Here is a 19710-nt window from a genome sequence, read left to right on the forward strand (position 1 = left end):
GGCCCCGCCACCGCGCCCAGCCGGTGAGCGCCAGCGCCCCCTGCTGGCCGGGCCGCGCTCAGCTCGCGAGGGCGCCGAGGGCCGGGCGGGGCGGGACGCGCCGGCTCGGGGCCAGCGCCTTCTCGGGGCGAGCGGGAAACCCCTGCGGGCCCCGGTCACGGCCGGGCACAGCCGCGCGCCCTCCGAGAGCTGCTGAACGGGGCTGCCGCTCGTGACACATACCGAGCCGTCTGCGACGGGAGCGGGCAGAGGAGGAAGGGGCCGGCGGCCGCGGCGCCCTGGCCCCAGGCGGGGGGGGGGCTGGGGCCCGGGGGGCCGCCCCCCTACTCACAGTTCCCTCACAGTTCCCTCACAGTTCCCTCACAGTTCCCTCACAGTTCCCTCACAGTTCCCTCACAGTTCCCTCACAGTTCCCTCACAGTTCCCTCACAGTTCCCTCACAGTTCCCTCACAGTTCCCTCACAGTTCATCCCATGGACGGAACCGGGACCTACTGTGAGGCACTGGGAAAGAAGTGGGAGGAAGCCGGGACAGACCAATATAGCCCAGTATGGACTAGACCAATATAGCCCAGTATGGACTGGAGGGAACTGCGAGGGAACCGCGAGAGAACCCCACAGAACAAACCATGGGGCACGAGAAGGCAGAGAATTAAGAATTAGGGACAGGGAGCCAGAAAAAAAAAAAAGAAAAAAACCAAAGGGAGACAGAGAGCAAAAGGAATCGCAATGCGTACGGAGAGAAGAGAGAAACAATTCTAGCATAGGGTCACGCGGGAGCCAGGGACAGCAAGATGGAGAAAGGACAGAAGCTACAGGCTACAGGGCAGAGAGGGAAGAATTAATGAATAGACACAGAGAGATGGGCAGAAAGACATGGAGAAAGGCTAAAGATCACACGGCCTACAGGGAAGAGAGAAGAGAGGGAGGAATTTTAAAAACAGGGGCAAGAAGCCAGAGAGAGGGAGAGAGAAGCAACAATAAAATGGGGACAAGCCACAGGGCAGCGAGGAGGGAATCAATGAATAAGAACACGAGACCAAAGAGAACACAATGTAGAATGGAAAAAAGGAACAGCGGCCTACAGGGAAGGAGGAATTAAAGATCAGGGACTGGGAGGCAGACAGAGACACATGAAGAAACAAGTGGAAAAAAAAAAAAAAACCAACAGCAATGGGCTACAAAGACAGAGAGGGAGGAAATGAGGAAATAAAACGTCGCAGCAAGGAGCTGGACAGAGAGAGATGAGGACAAACAAATAGCACGGGTCCACGTGACAGAGAACGTGGAATTAGAACACAGAGAGAGGGAGCCGGACAGAGAGAGAGGCCGAGAGAAACATCTAGACAGGCTACAGCGGGCAGAGGCAGGAATTAAAACCTAGGGACAGGGAGCTGGACAGAGAGAGATGGAGGTCACAGGGAACAGCGGTGGCTGCAGGAAGAACAGGAATTCATGAATAGGGAAAGGGAGCTGGACAGAGAAGAACTCAGAAAGGCAAGAACAGTAGCAGGGTACAGAGCAGAGAAGACGAATTAAAAAGCACGGGGGGAGCGTTGAGGCAGACAGAGAGAGATTAAGAAAAAAGTCACGGGCTACGTGGCAAAGAGGGAGGAATTCAGAAACGAGGATGGGAACCAAGGGAGAGTGTGCTGGTGAAGGATAACGGGCATTAAAAGTGAGGGACGGGGAGCTGGGAAAAGCGAGGCAGAGAAAAACAGAATCACAGAGAGAATCACACAAAGCCAAAAAAGAAGAAACTGAACAACAGGAACAGGTGTAACCAAAGCGATGAAATCAACCAACCAGAGACGGTGTTCCATTACGGGAACATGGAGCGTACCAATCAGCGCACCTGTCGATCTGCATTTTAGTGCCTAGGCGATCGTTAATGTCAGCAGAACAACAGACAACATGCTTCTGTCAGAAAAGGATGACAAAACGCGGTTTCGCTTAGCGGACTGAGAAAACTAGCCAAGACTGCCAAGAGTAAGAGCCGAGAAGCTAAAAGGTAATTCCGGCAGGGGGAGATCGCGACCACCGACTCACAGACCACCACCGACCCAAGTAACACCACCTACTCAGAAGAGAACAACGGAAGAGGACAACCGAGCCTGCGCAGTGATTGACATACGGAACGAGCAAGTTTGTACCCATCGCTAGACAAGACAATAACGACTATGTATGAGTATGTAAAATTTTCATCTACAAATTGTACAGGAAAGGTGCGTGAGGTACGCACGCCAGGAGGAGCGATCCCCCGTGCATCCGGCGCCGTGAATATAGAATGCCTGCTCTTTAATACTAAATTGGTGTTGAGGAGTCGTTTCCGATTTTAACGCGTTTTTCGGTAACAGTTTTGGCACCCCAGGTGGGAACCTGCTTTTGAATCTCGACGGATCCGTGGGATCGTGGGACCTGCAGCCGGCCCCGAGGAATTCTCCGGGAGAGCTTCCGATCCCCGGGCCAGAGAATTCTGAGCAAGATCCCCTGGATTGAGGTAAACAAGGCATTCTTTGAAGAAGAAACTTAGGTAGAATAATACGTGGGGTTAGTTTCCCACATAGGATAGGATAGCGGGTTTGAGTCCCACAGGCCTGCCCGTAAGGCGCGGCGAAAGCCACGCAGGGTCGGGGCCAAGAGGTGCCTCGGTTGGTAAGTCTCTGCTAGGCGAAAGCCTGTGGAGCGGGACCCGAGGGTAGGGGAGTCTTCAACAGGGGGTTGAAGTCTCCAGGGATATCTAGCAGGGGGCTACAGATCCCAGTGGCAGATTTCCAGTGAGACCTCTAACGGGGGTTGGAGTCCCTCTGACTACTATTTGCGATAGCGCACAATCACAACTACTAGTTGACTGGGAGACGGGAGCATTACTGAGTAGGAAACCTATCCCACAGAGAACACCTTTGCAATGTATTTTGAAGCACTGGAAAGACGTCGGGGGCGGTGACCCACTAACTCGGAAACCATTAATTGAATATTGCAATCATTGGTGGCCAACGTATCAATTGGAAGGTGGGCACAAATGGCCAGAACATGAGACATTGCAATATCGTACCATCTTGCAATTAATGTTGTTTTGTAAAAAGGGAAGGCAAATGGGAAGAAGTGGCATATGTTGATTTGTTCTTTACACCGTGGAATCATCCCGAGCAGCAGAAACAGCGTGAGGTATGTCCACAAGATTCTACGGCAATGTTTCTGAAAAGAGGAAAACGTGGTGAGAACTTGAAAGAGTGTTGCTCTACTTGTGATACTGGATACTTCGCTTGATGAAACTGACAAGAAAATAGTACTGAATACAGCCAGAAGGCAGGTGCAGGGAGCACATGCTAACGGGAATTTACAGAGAACAATGAATAAGAATTTTCCATCTACAAATCCCGAGTGGGACCCTAATCAGCCAGGACCCAGGGGAATGTTGACTAGATGTCAGAGAGAGATTTTATTTGGAGTAAGACAAGCAATGCCAAAAGCAATAAATTGGTCAAAATTTATGAAGTGAGACAAGAATTAAGTGAGTCCCCTTCAGCCTTTATGGAAAGACTGAAGGTGACCACCAGAAAATATACTCATTTGAACCCAGAAAAACCAGAAAAAGCAATTCAGCTGGTCTCTATATTCATAAGACAATCAGCCCCAGATGGGGGCGGGGGGAGAGAAAACAACCTTCAGAAACTAGAACAACCTGAATCCAGAGATCTGGGTTAAATGCTTGAAGTAGCTTGGCATGAAGGAGACCAGGGGAATCAACCCTAGCTGAACACCTGGTTACACTGAAGCTACGGAATGAAGAAATAGAATTTTTGGTAGATACGGGAGCCACTTATTTGGTATTGAATACACGTGAAGAGAAATTTGATCATAAATCAGTAGATGTTGCTAGCGCAACAGGGCAAAGAAAAATTAGCCCCTCTCAGAGCCATTAAAGTTTAAATTGGAGAAGCAATGGGCAACTCACCAGTTTCTGCATATGCCTGAATGTCCACTGCCTCTGTTATGACGAGATCTATTAGGTCAATTAGATGCTCAAGTAACTTTTAAAGATGGAGAGATTAAATCACTAATACCAGAATCAAAAGCCACAGAGGCGAGAGCGTTTATGTTACAGGATTCCTCCAGGGAGGAACAGGTTCCCAAGGAAGTGGAAAACGTAGTAATTCCTTTGGTTTGAGCGAGCGGAGCTCCGGAGCGATCTAAGTGGGCAGAGCCGGTAAAAGTAACCTTAAAGCTTGGAGCCAAGCCCGTAAGACAAAAACAATACCCTATTAAGCGAGAGGCTCGAAAAGGATTACAGAAGTTAATTATAAAATTTTTCAGAATATGAGCTTTTAGTGGAATGTGAATCAGAATATAGTACTCCTGTGTCGCCAGTAAAGAAATCTAGAGGCAAAGAGTATTAGCTAGTTCACGATTTAAGGGCTATAAATCAGGTGGTCCAAGATATACATCCGGTAGTAGCTAATCCATACACTTTACTGACCTCTTTTAAAGGAGGAGCATAAATGGTTTACTGTACTAGATTTGAAGGACGCCTTCTTTTGCATACCTCCAGGCATAAAAAGTCAAAGCCTATTTGCTTTGCAATGGGAAAGCCCCACCACAGAATGAAAGACACAGCTACCATGGACCGTACTTCCACAAGGATTTAAAAATAGTCCTACGATACTTGAGACTCAGCTGGCAAAAAAAAATTAGAGATATAGAAAAAACAGAACCCAGGGAGAGGCATCTTGTTACAGAATGCGGATGACATTCTGATAGCGGCACAAAGTAAAGAAAAATGTTTTGAAATTTTTAAATTTTCTCGGCCAAGGAAGATGCGGAGTTTCCAGAAACAAAACCCAAATAGGAAAAGAAGCAGCCATTTATTTAGGATTTGAAATATCTCAAAGACAAAGACAATTAGAAAGTGAAAAGAAAGAAACTATTTGTCAAATTCCCGAACCTAGCAGCCCGAAGGAACTGAGAGCTTTTCTGAAAACAATGAAATAGCATCAGCTCTGGATTCTGAACTGTAGACTGTATGTAAAACCATTATTTGAGGCATTGAAAGACTCAAAAGGATAAATATTTAACCTGGACGCCCGGATGCCAAACGGCATTCAAAGAACTGAAAAGAGCCTCGATGATGGCCCCTGCATTAGGCCTACCTGATTTCGCTAAACCTTTTCAGTTGTTTGTCCACGAAAGACAACATTTAGCCCTTGGAGTGCTGACACAGCGACTGGGAACCTGGAAGAGACCTGTGGGCTACTTCTCCAAACAACCTGACCACGCGAGTAAAAGATGGCCTAGGTGTTTACGGGCAGTAGCAACAACAGCGCTGCCGATCCGGGAAGCCCCAAAGTTAACAATGGGACAGAAGATGACAGTATATGTCCCGCACATAGCGGTGACTGTTTTAGAACAAAAGGGGGGTCGTTGGCTATCCCTTAGCAGAATGTTGAAATATCAAGTTGTTCTGTTAGAACAAGACGATGTGGAATCGAAGACTACTGCTATACTGAATCCTGCTATGTTTTTAACAACAGAAAACCTTACGGACAATTTAGAACACGATCGCTTGCTAACTATTGAACAAGTCTATTCCAGCAGACCAGACCTGAGACACAAACCTCTGGGAAAATCCTGATCTGGAGTTGTTTACAGATGGAAGAAGCTCTGGGCGAGAAGAGAAGCGAATGGCCGGATATGCTGTCGTTATCGCCGCCGAGGGAATGGAGTCAGGGGTGCTGCCTGCAAACACCTCAGCACAGAAAGCAGTATTGGTAGCATTGAAGCGAGCTCTGCGAATGGCAGAAGGACAAAGGATAAATATCTAGACTGATTCCAAACGTGCATTTGGTGTGATCCACGATCATGGAGCTATTGGGAAGGAGAAAGGACTGCCATCAGCCCAAGAATCATCAATACAGCATAAAGAAGAAATTCTCCAACTTCCGGAAGACGTGCAGAAACCAAAAGAAGTGGCGGTAAAGCGTTGCAAAGCTCATCAATTTGGCCAGACGGCTGTAAACATAAGCAAACGACTGACCGATAAAGCTGCAAAGAGGACTGCAGAGCAAGGTATCCTTGCACTAGTACCAGTAAAACAGATCAGAATTCCAAAGTTGAAACCGAGATATAATAAATTGGATGAGCAATTAGCAGAACAATTGGAAGCATCACAAAACACAGAGAGATGGTAGGTAACACCAGAAAAACAAGTAATAACAACAACCACCCCACAAGTTATGACAGAACTTGCAAAAGAAAACCATGAGCAAACACATTAGGCTGTAGGCGCTACGGTTTTGAGTTTAAAAACATCTGTAGCGTGTGTAGGCACGACAAGAATAGTTAAACCCATAGTAGCTAAGTGTCCAATCTGTCCTAGAAATAATCCCCTGAACCAAAGGAAACAACCTTTAGGAGTAACAAAACAAAAAATTCTCCCGGAAATTATTAGCAAATTAAGTTCTCTGAGTTACCCAGACAAAATAGATAGAGCAGTATTTGTCAGTGCTGATTGACAAATTTTCTAGATGGCCAGCAGCTTTCTCGTGCTGCACCGACAAAGCTAGAGTAGTAGTTAAGACGTTGCTGAAGGAAATAATACCAAGATTTAGAGTGCCAACGGGAATGTCCTCTGATAGAGCACCACATTTTTTTGCAGAGGTACTTCAACAAATTAATAAAATTTTGGGTAGAAAATGGGACCTGCATACACCCTGGAGACCACAATCAAGTGAAAAATTTCAGAACATGAAGCAAACACTAAACTGACATAGTGGAATATTATTGATCTAGGATGGAAGTATTGAGAAAATTATTATTTCAGAACTTCCAGAACTTCCAAACAGGGGAAATGTAACCAAAGTGATGAAATCAACCAGAGACGGTGTTCCATTACGGGAACATGGAGCGTACCAATCAGCGCATCTGTCGATCTGCATTTTAGTGCCTAGGCGATCGTTAATGCGAACAGAACAACAGACAACGTGCTTCTGTCAGAAAAGGATGACAAAACGCGGTTTCGCTTAGCGGACTGAGAAAACTAGCCAAGACTGCCAAGAGTAAGAGCCGAGAAGCTAAAAGGTAATTCCGGCAGGGGGAGATCGCGACCACCGACTCACAGACCACCACCGACCCAAGTAACACCACCTACTCAGAAGAGAACAACGGAAGAGGACAACCGAGCCTGCGCAGCGATTTACATACGGAACGAGCAAGTTTGTACCAATCAGCAGACAGGACAATAATGAATATGTATGAATACGTAAAACATTGATCTACAAATTGTACGGGAAAGGTGCGTGAGGTACGCACGCCAGGAGGAGCGATCCCCCGTGCATCCGGCGCCACGAATAAAGAATGCCTGCTCTTTAATACTAAATTGGTGTTGAGGAGTCGTTTCCGATTTTAACGCGTTTTTCGGTAACACAGGGAGTCAGATCAAGAGAGCCAGAGAACAACAAAACACCGACAGGCTACAGGACAGAGCAGGAGGAATAAAAAAAAAAAAACACGGAGCCAGAGCCAGGCAGAGAGAGGCGGAGAAAGAAAAAGGAGCCACAGGCTACAGGACAGAGAGAGGGAGGACTGAAAAGACGGGGAGGCAGGGAGACACTCAGAGCGAGATGGAGAAAGAAGGTGCGGGGGGGGGGGGGGGGGGCGCAAAAAAAAAAAGTAAATTTTGCAGCAGGTAAGGAAAGAGAGGGGGCCGGGGGAGAGACAGGGAGGGCCCAGGACGCACAAGAGAGGCAACGGGGCCCCAGTGGCCCAGGACTCACCGCGACTCTCGCTCTCAGCGCTGCTGGCACAATTTAGCCGTTCAGATGCTTCTTTCCCCTCCTCTCCTCCCTGCCTCTTCTGCAGCTCCAGACTCTAGGCCGTCCTCCACCTGAAGAGAATACGTGGGTATCTTACAGCTCTTACCAGATGAGGCTTCCTAGGCACGTAGCCTAGCTCGCTCGTGCACTACACGCCCGTACCCAACTCCGGGTTACGCGTACAGACCCTACGGTGCACGTTGGTGGCCTGGCCCGCTGCGGGCTATGAAGGGGGATCCTTCCTCCCCCACCTGCATGGACAGGCTCTCTCTTGCCTGCGGCAGGAAGGCAGCTGGCAGCCAGAGCACCTTCAGTTTCTTCTTCTTTACCTTTCGTTGGCGTCTCCAGCTTCAGCTGAGGCAGCTCCTGTCCGCAGCCGGGAAGGGCTTTGTCTATCCCTTTTCGGCCCTGCGCTGCGAGGACGGCGAGGACGGGCAGAGAGAAGCCACGCGAGCCTGAGACGGCCGCAGGCAACGGCATCCCCGGGGGAAGGACAGACAACCACGTCCTCAGCACGGTCTCTGGGAGAGGGAAAGAAGAAACAGTGACCGTCATTACCGTCGATCGACCCTGGCCAAAGCCTCTCCTTCTGCAGGGGCTTCTGGACACACCGCTCCCTCCCCACGCTACTGCTAAGGGCCCCTGCACCAAGGGGGAATCCAGTGCGCTTGAGGGACGGCTTGCTGCCTTCACGACAGGGCCTGGGGGCGGCCTAAGGCTATGCAGCACGCTTATGGGGAGGTGCCGGAGCTGGGGGCAGGCGCACGGGGCAAGGGGTGCCCGGGGAGGCTGAGCGGGACCTCCGGTGGGCCGGGGAGGCGGCCATCATCTGCGCCCTGGGCACGGGGAAAAGGTCATCGTCCTCCTCCTTTCCCTCTTCCCTTCTGTCAGCTCCCGGGGAACTCACCGCTTCTCGGGAAGCGGCCGCACCCGCAAGCCCCCAGTAATCAACACGAAGCCAACCCCAAAAATACACCTCGCGTACCGTACGCGCCACGGCCGGCCGGCACCCGAGCGCCGGAAGACCGCGCCTCCCGCCATGCCCGGCGAACCACGTGACAGGGCCGGCAGCCACTGCGCCAGGAATACAGCTCCCGGCATGCTCTGCGGCACAACCCGGCCGCCCGGCAGCCGCAAGGACTACAGCTCCCGGCATGCTCTGCGGCACAACCCGGCCGCCCGGCGGCCGGTTTGATGCGGAGCCACCCAGCATCCCTGCGAGCACAGCTGCAGGCGCAACAGCAGTTACGCAGCCACAACTAGGCACTAAACAAAGGCTTTCCAACACTGGAGGTCTAGAACAGGTAGACATTAGCACAGAAGCACAAGGGGCTCCGTCACCCTGCACAAATCTCCCCGTGCCTACACACGCACACGTTCAGAAGTTAGTTATCAGAAAACGCCCGACTCAGCCATTTGCCACAGTCACGAGACTCACGACATGATAACACGACATGACACGCGAGGTGGGCTCAGAGTTTTAAGGCAAGAAATACCTCCCACGCCCCCCACCCGAGATCTTTCAGGGTCCACACCTGCCATCGCCCCGCACCAAACCTACCCGGCCAAAGGCTTTCAGGTGGCCCGAAACACTGTACACAGAAAATAACCAGGGACAGACCTGCATTGTTCGGAAGCGAACGATGCCCGACCGGGGCTCCTCTGCGGGGCACGGAGCCCCCCGGCCCCGCCCGGAGACACACACCCGCCCCCCGCTGCCCGAACTCACCCACCAGCGCTCTCCGGCCCCCGGACACGGGCCGCGCTGCTCTCTCAGGCGGCTGCCGCAGGCGAGGCTCGGGCACCGCCAGGCCTCCAGGCGTCCCGAGGGGCTGCCGGCCACCGCAGGGGATGGCTGCCGGCGGCCGGACCGCCGCGGCGCTCCCCGCCCAGCTCCGAGCAGGCTCCGCCGGCCGCGGGCTTCCCACGCCGGGCCGCAGAGGGCCCCGGCACCGCACAGGGACGCCTCGCGACCCGGCCGCCACACGCACCGGCCCTTCGGCCTCCACACGCACCGCTCCCGCCCCCGCTCCGACGCGCCGCGCACGCGCCACCGGAAGCCCGAGCCCCGCGGGGCGGCCCTTAAAGGGCGGCCGGAAGGAACGGCCCCCACCGGCCCCGCCACCGCGCCCAGCCGGTGAGCGCCAGCGCCCCCTGCTGGCCGGGCCGCGCTCAGCTCGCGAGGGCGCCGAGGGCCGGGCGGGGCGGGACGCGCCGGCTCGGGGCCAGCGCCTTCTCGGAGCGAGCGGGAAACCCCTGCGGGCCCCGGTCACGGCCGGGCACAGCCGCGCGCCCTCCGAGAGCTGCTGAACGGGGCTGCCGCTCGTGACACATACCGAGCCGTCTGCGACGGGAGCGGGCAGAGGAGGAAGGGGCCGGCGGCCGCGGCGCCCTGGCCCCAGGCGAGGGGGGGGGGGGGCTGGGGCCCGGGGGGCCGCCCCCCTACTCACAGTTCCCTCCCAGTTCCCTCCCAGTTCCCTCCCAGTTCCCTCCCAGTTCCCTCCAGTTCCCTCCCAGTTCCCTCACAGTTCCCTCACAGTTCCCTCACAGTTCCCTCACAGTTCCCTCACAGTTCCCTCACAGTTCCCTCACAGTTCCCTCACAGTTCCCTCACAGTTCCCTCACAGTTCCCTCACAGTTCCCTCACAGTTCCCTCACAGTTCCCTCACAGTTCCCTCACAGTTCCCTCCCAGTTCCCTCCCAGTTCCCTCCCAGTTCCCTCCCAGTTCCCTCCCAGTTCCCTCACAGTTCCCTCACAGTTCCCTCACAGTTCCCTCACAGTTCCCTCACAGTTCCCTCACAGTTCATCCCATGGACGGAACCGGGACCTACTGTGAGGCACTGGGAAAGAAGTGGGAGGAAGCCGGGACAGACCAATATAGCCCAGTATGGACTAGACCAATATAGCCCAGTATGGACTGGAGGGAACTGCGAGGGAACCGCGAGAGAACCCCACAGAACAAACCATGGGGCACGAGAAGGCAGAGAATTAAGAATTAGGGACAGGGAGCCAGAAAAAAAAAAAGAAAAAAACCAAAGGGAGACAGAGAGCAAAAGGAATCGCAATGCGTACGGAGAGAAGAGAGAAACAATTCTAGCATAGGGTCACGCGGGAGCCAGGGACAGCAAGATGGAGAAAGGACAGAAGCTACAGGCTACAGGGCAGAGAGGGAAGAATTAATGAATAGACACAGAGAGATGGGCAGAAAGACATGGAGAAAGGCTAAAGATCACACGGCCTACAGGGAAGAGAGAAGAGAGGGAGGAATTTTAAAAACAGGGGCAAGAAGCCAGAGAGAGGGAGAGAGAAGCAACAATAAAATGGGGACAAGCCACAGGGCAGCGAGGAGGGAATCAATGAATAAGAACACGAGACCAAAGAGAACACAATGTAGAATGGAAAAAAGGAACAGCGGCCTACAGGGAAGGAGGAATTAAAGATCAGGGACTGGGAGGCAGACAGAGACACATGAAGAAACAAGTGAAAAAAAAGAAAAAAACAAACCAACAGCAATGGGCTACAAAGACAGAGAGGGAGGAAATGAGGAAATAAAACGTCGCAGCAAGGAGCTGGACAGAGAGAGATGAGGACAAACAAATAGCACGGGTCCACGTGACAGAGAACGTGGAATTAGAACACAGAGAGAGGGAGCCGGACAGAGAGAGAGGCCGAGAGAAACATCTAGACAGGCTACAGCGGGCAGAGGCAGGAATTAAAACCTAGGGACAGGGAGCTGGACAGAGAGAGATGGAGGTCACAGGGAACAGCGGTGGCTGCAGGAAGAACAGGAATTCATGAATAGGGAAAGGGAGCTGGACAGAGAAGAACTCAGAAAGGCAAGAACAGTAGCAGGGTACAGAGCAGAGAAGACGAATTAAAAAGCACGGGGGGAGCGTTGAGGCAGACAGAGAGAGATTAAGAAAAAAGTCACGGGCTACGTGGCAAAGCAGGAGGAATTCAGAAACGAGGATGGGAACCAAGGGAGAGTGTGCTGGTGAAGGATAACGGGCATTAAAAGTGAGGGACGGGGAGCTGGGAAAAGCGAGGCAGAGAAAAACAGAATCACAGAGAGAATCACACAAAGCCAAAAAAGAAGAAACTGAACAACAGGAACAGGTGTAACCAAAGCGATGAAATCAACCAACCAGAGACGGTGTTCCATTACGGGAACATGGAGCGTACCAATCAGTGCACCTGTCGATCTGCATTTTAGTGCCTAGGCGATCGTTAATGTCAGCAGAACAACAGACAACATGCTTCTGTCAGAAAAGGATGACAAAACGCGGTTTCGCTTAGCGGACTGAGAAAACTAGCCAAGACTGCCAAGAGTAAGAGCCGAGAAGCTAAAAGGTAATTCCGGCAGGGGGAGATCGCGACCACCGACTCACAGACCACCACCGACCCAAGTAACACCACCTACTCAGAAGAGAACAACGGAAGAGGACAACCGAGCCTGCGCAGTGATTGACATACGGAACGAGCAAGTTTGTACCCATCGCTAGACAAGACAATAATGACTATGTATGAGTATGTAAAATTTTCATCTACAAATTGTACAGGAAAGGTGCGTGAGGTACGCACGCCAGGAGGAGCGATCCCCCGTGCATCCGGCGCCGTGAATATAGAATGCCTGCTCTTTAATACTAAATTGGTGTTGAGGAGTCGTTTCTGATTTTAACGCGTTTTTCGGTAACAGTTTTGGCACCCCAGGTGGGAACCTGCTTTTGAATCTCGACGGATCCGTGGGATCGTGGGACCTGCAGCCGGCCCCGAGGAATTCTCCGGGAGAGCTTCCGATCCCCGGGCCAGAGAATTCTGAGCAAGATCCCCTGGATTGAGGTAAACAAGGCATTCTTTGAAGAAGAAACTTAGGTAGAATAATACGTGGGGTTAGTTTCCCACATAGGATAGGATAGCGGGTTTGAGTCCCACAGGCCTGCCCGTAAGGCGCGGCGAAAGCCACGCAGGGTCGGGGCCAAGAGGTGCCTCGGTTGGTAAGTCTCTGCTAGGCGAAAGCCTGTGGAGCGGGACCCGAGGGTAGGGGAGTCTTCAACAGGGGGTTGAAGTCTCCAGGGATATCTAGCAGGGGGCTACAGATCCCAGTGGCAGATTTCCAGTGAGACCTCTAACGGGGGTTGGAGTCCCTCTGACTAGTATTTGTGATAGTGCACTATCACAACTACTAGTCGACTGGGAGACGGGAGCATTACTGAGTAGGAAACCTATCCCACAGAGAACACCTTTGCGATGTATTTTGAAGCACTGCAAAGACGTCGGGGGCGGTGACCCACTAACTCGGAAACCATTAATTGAATATTGCAATCATTGGTGGCCAACGTATCAATTGGAAGGTGGGCACAAATGGCCAGAACACGAGACATTGCAATATCGTACCATCTTGCAATTAATGTTGTTTTGTAAAAAGGGAAGGCAAATGGGAAGAAGTGGCATATGTTGATTTGTTCTTTACACCGTGGAATCATCCCGAGCAGCAGAAACAGCGTGAGGTATGTCCACAAGATTCTACGGCAATGTTTCTGAAAAGAGGAAAACGTGGTGAGAACTTGAAAGAGTGTTGCTCTACTTGTGATACTGGATACTTCGCTTGATGAAACTGACAAGAAAATAGTATGGAATACAGCCAGAAGGCAGGTGCAGGGAGCACATGCTAACGGGAATTTACAGAGAACAATGAATAAGAATTTTCCATCTACAAATCCCGAGTGGGACCCTAATCAGCCAGGACCCAGGGGAATGTTGACTAGATGTCAGAGAGAGATTTTATTTGGAGTAAGACAAGCAATGCCAAAAGCAATAAATTGGTCAAAATTTATGAAGTGAGACAAGAATTAAGTGAGTCCCCTTCAGCCTTTATGGAAAGACTGAAGGTGACCACCAGAAAATATACTCATTTGAACCCAGAAAAACCAGAAAAAGCAATTCAGCTGGTCTCTATATTCATAAGACAATCAGCCCCAGATGGGGGCGGGGGGAGAGAAAACAACCTTCAGAAACTAGAACAACCTGAATCCAGAGATCTGGGTTAAATGCTTGAAGTAGCTTGGCATGAAGGAGACCAGGGGAATCAACCCTAGCTGAACACCTGGTTACACTGAAGCTACGGAATGAAGAAATAGAATTTTTGGTAGATACGGGAGCCACTTATTTGGTATTGAATACACGTGAAGAGAAATTTGATCATAAATCAGTAGATGTTGCTAGCGCAACAGGGCAAAGAAAAATTAGCCCCTCTCAGAGCCATTAAAGTTTAAATTGGAGAAGCAATGGGCAACTCACCAGTTTCTGCATATGCCTGAATGTCCACTGCCTCTGTTATGACGAGATCTATTAGGTCAATTAGATGCTCAAGTAACTTTTAAAGATGGAGAGATTAAATCACTAATACCAGAATCAAAAGCCACAGAGGCGAGAGCGTTTATGTTACAGGATTCCTCCAGGGAGGAACGGGTTCCCGAGGAAGTGGAAAACGTAGTAATTCCTTTGGTTTGAGCGAGCGGAGCTCCGGAGCGATCTAAGTGGGCAGAGCCGGTAAAAGTAACCTTAAAGCCTGGAGCCAAGCCCGTAAGACAAAAACAATACCCTATTAAGCGAGAGGCTCGAAAAGGATTACAGAAGTTAATTATAAAATTTTTCAGAATATGAGCTTTTAGTGGAATGTGAATCAGAATATAGTACTCCTGTGTCGCCAGTAAAGAAATCTAGAGGCAAAGAGTATTAGCTAGTTCACGATTTAAGGGCTATAAATCAGGTGGTCCAAGATATACATCCGGTAGTAGCTAATCCATACACTTTACTGACCTCTTTTAAAGGAGGAGCATAAATGGTTTACTGTACTAGATTTGAAGGACGCCTTCTTTTGCATACCTCCAGGCATAAAAAGTCAAAGCCTATTTGCTTTGGAATGGGAAAGCCCCACCACAGAATGAAAGACACAGCTACCATGGACCGTACTTCCACAAGGATTTAAAATTAGTCCTACGATACTTGAGACTCAGCTGGCAAAAAAAAATTAGAGATATAGAAAAAACAGAACCCAGGGAGAGGCATCTTGTTACAGAATGCGGATGACATTCTGATAGCGGCACAAAGTAAAGAAAAATGTTTTGAAATTTTTAAATTTTCTCGGCCAAGGAAGATGCGGAGTTTCCAGAAACAAAACCCAAATAGGAAAAGAAGCAGCCATTTATTTAGGATTTGAAATATCTCAAAGACAAAGACAATTAGAAAGTGAAAAGAAAGAAACTATTTGTCAAATTCCCGAACCTAGCAGCCCGAAGGAACTGAGAGCTTTTCTGAAAACAATGAAATAGCATCAGCTCTGGATTCTGAACTATAGACTGTATGTAAAACCATTATTTGAGGCATTGAAAGACTCAAAAGGATAAATATTTAACCTGGACGCCCGGATGCCAAACGGCATTCAAAGAACTGAAAAGAGCCTCGATGATGGCCCCTGCATTAGGCCTACCTGATTTCGCTAAACCTTTTGAGTTGTTTGTCCACGAAAGACAACATTTAGCCCTTAGAGTGCTGACACAGCGACTGGGAACCTGGAAGAGACCTGTGGGCTACTTCTCCAAACAACCTGACCACGCGAGTAAAAGATGGCCTAGGTGTTTACGGGCAGTAGCAACAACAGCGCTGCCGATCCGGGAAGCCCCAAAGTTAACAATGGGACAGAAGATGACAGTATATGTCCCGCACATAGCGGTGACTGTTTTAGAACAAAAGGGGGGTCGTTGGCTATCCCTTAGCAGAATGTTGAAATATCAAGTTGTTCTGTTAGAACAAGACGATGTGGAATCGAAGACTACTGCTATACTGAATCCTGCTATGTTTTTAACAACAGAAAACCTTACGGACAATTTAGAACACGATCGCTTGCTAACTATTGAACAAGTCTATTCCAGCAGACCAGACCTGAGACACAAACCTCTGGGAAAATCCTGATCTGGAGTTGTTTACAGATGGAAGAAGCTCTGGGCGAGAAGAGAAGCGAATGGCCGGATATGCTGTCGTTATCGCCGCCGAGGGAATGGAGTCAGGGGTGCTGCCTGCAAACACCTCAGCACAGAAAGCAGCATTGGTAGCATTGAAGCGAGCTCTGCGAATGGCAGAAGGACAAAGGATAAATATCTAGACTGATTCCAAACGTGCATTTGGTGTGATCCACGATCATGGAGCTATTGGGAAGGAGAAAGGACTGCCATCAGCCCAAGAATCATCAATACAGCATAAAGAAGAAATTCTCCAACTTCCGGAAGACGTGCAGAAACCAAAAGAAGTGGCGGTAAAGCGTTGCAAAGCTCATCAATTTGGCCAGACGGCTGTAAACATAAGCAAACGACTGACCGATAAAGCTGCAAAGAGGACTGCAGAGCAAGGTATCCTTGCACTAGTACCAGTAAAACAGATCAGAATTCCAAAGTTGAAACCGAGATATAATAAATTGGATGAGCAATTAGCAGAACAATTGGAAGCATCACAAAACACAGAGAGATGGTAGGTAACACCAGAAAAACAAGTAATAACAACAACCACCCCACAAGTTATGACAGAACTTGCAAAAGAAAACCATGAGCAAACACATTAGGCTGTAGGCGCTACGGTTTTGAGTTTAAAAACATCTGTAGCGTGTGTAGGCACGACAAGAATAGTTAAACCCATAGTAGCTAAGTGTCCAATCTGTCCTAGAAATAATCCCCTGAACCAAAGGAAACAACCTTTAGGCGTAACAAAACAAAAAATTCTCCCGGAAATTATTAGCAAATTAAGTTCTCTGAGTTACCCAGACAAAATAGATAGAGCAGTATTTGTCAGTGCTGATTGACAAATTTTCTAGATGGCCAGCAGCTTTCTCGTGCTGCACCGACAAAGCTAGAGTAGTAGTTAAGACGTTGCTGAAGGAAATAATACCAAGATTTAGAGTGCCAACGGGAATGTCCTCTGATAGAGCACCACATTTTTTTGCAGAGGTACTTCAACAAATTAATAAAATTTTGGGTAGAAAATGGGACCTGCATACACCCTGGAGACCACAATCAAGTGAAAAATTTCAGAACATGAAGCAAACACTAAACTGACATAGTGGAATATTATTGATCTAGGATGGAAGTATTGAGAAAATTATTATTTCAGAACTTCCAAACAGGGGAAATGTAACCAAAGTGATGAAATCAACCAGAGACGGTGTTCCATTACGGGAACATGGAGCGTACCAATCAGCGTATCTGTCGATCTGCATTTTAGTCCGTAGGCGATCATTAATGCGAACAGAACAACAGACAACGTGCTTCTGTCAGAAAAGGATGACAAAACGCGGTTTCGCTTAGCGGACTGAGAAAACTAGCCAAGACTGCCAAGAGTAAGAGCCGAGAAGCTAAAAGGTAATTCCGGCAGGGGGAGATCGCGACCACCGACTCACAGACCACCACCGACCCAAGTAACAGAAGAGAACAACGGAAGAGGACAACCGAGCCTGCGCAGCGATTTACATACGGAACGAGCAAGTTTGTACCAATCAGCAGACAGGACAATAATGAATATGTATGAATACGTAAAACATTGATCTACAAATTGTACGGGAAAGGTGCGTGAGGTACGCACGCCAGGAGGAGCGATCCCCCGTGCATCCGGCGCCGCGAATAAAGAATGCCTGCTCTTTAATACTAAATTGGTGTTGAGGAGTCGTTTCCGATTTTAACGCGTTTTTCGGTAACACAGGGAGTCAGATCAAGAGAGCCAGAGAACAACAAAACACCGACAGGCTACAGGACAGAGCAGGAGGAATAAAAAAAAAAAAAAAACGGAGCCAGAGCCAGGCAGAGAGAGGCAGAGAAAGAAAAAGGAGCCACAGGCTACAGGACAGAGAGAGGGAGGACTGAAAAGACGGGGAGGCAGGGAGACACTCAGAGCGAGATGGAGAAAGAAGGTGCGGGGGGGGGGGGGGGGGGGCTCAAAAAAAAAAAGTAAATTTTGCAGCAGGTAAGGAAAGAGAGGGGGCCGGGGGAGAGACAGGGAGGGCCCAGGACGCACAAGAGAGGCAACGGGGCCCCAGTGGCCCAGGACTCACCGCGACTCTCGCTCTCAGCGCTGCTGGCACAATTTAGCCGTTCAGATGCTTCTTTCCCCTCCTCTCCTCCCTGCCTCTTCTGCAGCTCCAGACTCTAGGCCGTCCTCCACCTGAAGAGAATACGTGGGTATCTTACAGCTCTTACCAGATGAGGCTTCCTAGGCACGTAGCCTAGCTCGCTCGTGCACTACACGCCCGTACCCAACTCCGGGTTACGCGTACAGACCCTACGGTGCACGTTGGTGGCCTGGCCCGCTGCGGGCTATGAAGGGGGATCCTTCCTCCCCCACCTGCATGGACAGGCTCTCTCTTGCCTGCGGCAGGAAGGCAGCTGGCAGCCAGAGCACCTTCAGTTTCTTCTTCTTTACCTTTCGTTGGCGTCTCCAGCTTCAGCTGAGGCAGCTCCTGTCCGCAGCCGGGAAGGGCTTTGTCTATCCGTTTTCGGCCCTGCGCTGCGAGGACGGCGAGGACGGGCAGAGAGAAGCCACGCGAGCCTGAGACGGCCGCAGGCAACGGCATCCCCGGGGGAAGGACAGACAACCACGTCCTCAGCACGGTCTCTGGGAGAGGGAAAGAAGAAACAGTGACCGTCATTACCGTCGATCGACCCTGGCCAAAGCCTCTCCTTCCGCAGGGGCTTCTGGACACACCGCTCCCTCCCCACGCTACTGCTAAGGGCCCCTGCGCCAAGGGGGAATCCAGTGCGCTTGAGGGACGGCTTGCTGCCTTCACGACAGGGCCTGGGGGCGGCCTAAGGCTATGCAGCACGCTTATGGGGAGGTGCCGGAGCTGGGGGCAGGCGCACGGGGCAAGGGGGGCCAGGGGAGGCTGAGCGGGACCTCCGGTGGGCCGGGGACGCGGCCATCATCTGCACCCTGGGCACGGGGAAAAGGTCATCGTCCTCCTCCTTTCCCTCTTCCCTTCTGTCAGCTCCCGGGGAACTCACCGCTTCTCGGGAAGCGGCCGCACCCGCAAGCCCCCAGTAATCAACACGAATCCAACCCCAAAAATACACCTCGCGTACCGTACGCGCCACGGCCGCCCGGCACCCGAGCGCCGGAAGACCGCGCCTCCCGCCATGCCCGGCGAACCACGTGACAGGGCCGGCAGCCACTGCGCCAGGAATACAGCTCCCGGCATGCTCTGCGGCACAACCCGGCCGCCCGGCAGCCGCAAGGACTACAGCTCCCGGCATGCTCTGCGGCACAACCCGGCCGCCCGGCGGCCGGTTTGATGCGGAGCCACCCAGCATCCCTGCGAGCACAGCTGCAGGCGCAACAGCAGTTACGCAGCCACAACTAGGCACTAAACAAAGGCTTTCCAACACTGGAGGTCTAGAACAGGTAGACATTAGCACAGAAGCACAAGGGGCTCCGTCACCCTGCACAAATCTCCCCGTGCCTACACACGCACACGTTCAGAAGTTAGTTATCAGAAAACGCCCGACTCAGCCATTTGCCACAGTCACGAGACTCACGACATGATAACACGACATGACACGCGAGGTGGGCTCAGAGTTTTAAGGCAAGAAATACCTCCCACGCCCCCCACCCGAGATCTTTCAGGGTCCACACCTGCCATCGCCCCGCACCAAACCTACCCGGCCAAAGGCTTTCAGGTGGCCCGAAACACTGTACACAGAAAATAACCAGGGACAGACCTGCATTGTTCGGAAGCGAACGATGCCCGACCGGGGCTCCTCTGCGGGGCACGGAGCCCCCCGGCCCCGCCCGGAGACACACACCCGCCCCCCGCTGCCCGAACTCACCCACCAGCGCTCTCCGGCCCCCGGACACGGCCGCGCTG

The 19710-nt window shown here is 51.2% G+C and overlaps 1 long non-coding RNA gene across 1 annotated transcript in view; it reads right to left on the reverse strand.

The window, feature by feature from the left end:
* The window catches only part of LOC142051272 (uncharacterized), a 102635-nt gene extending 84176 nt beyond the window's left edge, over window positions 1-18459 (reverse strand). Inside the window, exons 1-4 of the long non-coding RNA XR_012658384.1 lie at window positions 18273-18459; window positions 17905-18014; window positions 8140-8331; window positions 7772-7881 (exon numbers count right to left, since the gene is read on the reverse strand). This is a non-coding gene — a long non-coding RNA (uncharacterized LOC142051272). The remainder of the gene's footprint in view (window positions 1-7771; window positions 7882-8139; window positions 8332-17904; window positions 18015-18272) is intronic.
* Window positions 18460-19710: the final 1251 nt, after the last annotated feature.

The sequence above is a fragment of the Phalacrocorax aristotelis genome, unplaced genomic scaffold (assembly GCF_949628215.1).
Source record: "Phalacrocorax aristotelis unplaced genomic scaffold, bGulAri2.1 scaffold_92, whole genome shotgun sequence".
Lineage (NCBI taxonomy): Eukaryota > Metazoa > Chordata > Aves > Suliformes > Phalacrocoracidae > Phalacrocorax > Phalacrocorax aristotelis.